Below are 1290 nucleotides of genomic sequence, written 5' to 3'. Positions count from 1 at the left end.
GCGTGGCAGGGTCATTTGTGGCCTTGTTAACAAAATGACGGCCGCTTCTTGGCGTTTTCGAAGTGTCTGTGAAGAGGATTTAGATAAAGTTTTGAACGACTAGCAGATTTATCCTAAAACAATTAGCGCTCTCGATTTCTATGCGTGATAGTTGACGAGGGCGTATCACGCGTATCACACGATAGAAATCTCGAGTTCATAAATGTAATTTTTTAACACTGATGTAACGTAAGAGTTCAACCCTAATTAATTCCGCGGAGCGTAATTAATAATTAGACATGACCTTCGTTCTATAAAGAGATTGTGGAAAATACTTCTGTCGCTGTAAAGTGTTAAACTCACCTGAATTGTTTTCTTGTCGTTTCTTACGATTTTACAGCGTTGAAGGCGTTTCAGTGACGGATTAAGCCTTCCTGTGAGCAGTGTAGTTTTCCACCCAAAGAAGCGAGGCGAAGGTTGGAATCTTCTCAGGACCTGGTTCCAAAGCTTTCGTCGGAGCGAAAAATCTCCTGAAATTTACGCCACGGTGATTTTCCCACCAGAAACGCTGAGCTTTGATAATCCCCGAGACATCGAATCGGTAGAAAGAAAGTTGGAGAGTGAAGACCGTTCATTGCTTTTTCAAGATTCCCAGAAAAGGAACTACATTTAAAAGTGTTTGGGAGTTAGGAGAGGAAATTGATGTGAAAGTCTGTGCTGATTATCCACATGGGATTCGAGAGAGAAGGATATTTGGCCGAGGATCGAAATTAGGTAGAGAAGTATTAAGAAGTATTGGCTTTAGTAAGCCAGAACCCGACAAATTACAAAATGTCAAGGCTTGGTGGTCGCTTACGGGAGGTGGTCGCTTACGAAAGCTTAGACAATATTGGGTCAAAATTTTGCCTCATTAGCATATGGTAACTGCAGAGTCTTACCTCATGTTTTAAATGTTCATGTGAAAAGTAAATTTCGGAAAACTTGAAATCTGGTACTTCCCATTGAGAAATTTCAGTCTCTTGTTTAACCCAGGAATGCGATAATGTTGCAACACCTTATTATCCAATTTTCGCTCTATTATCTGTCAAGTGGTCGCTTATGGGAGGTTAAGGTGGTATGGTACCCTCAAATGGACCAAAACGTTTGTTTAAATATGGTGAAGAAAGATCAATTGTGTGCTATTGCACTCAAGTAGAGAAATTAAATTTCTAGAGTTTTACTCAAAATGGTTGCTATGGAAACCAGCCACAGCCTTTTGAAGTAGTGTTTTATAGTATTGACGCCAACACTTCCTGCTCTTTTACAAAACAA

The sequence above is a fragment of the Orbicella franksi genome, chromosome 15 (assembly GCF_964199315.1).
Source record: "Orbicella franksi chromosome 15, jaOrbFran1.1, whole genome shotgun sequence".
In the NCBI taxonomy this organism is placed as follows: Eukaryota; Metazoa; Cnidaria; class Anthozoa; order Scleractinia; family Merulinidae; genus Orbicella; species Orbicella franksi.
The sequence above is the reverse complement of the archived record's forward strand: the minus strand, read 5'-3'. Positions refer to the sequence as shown.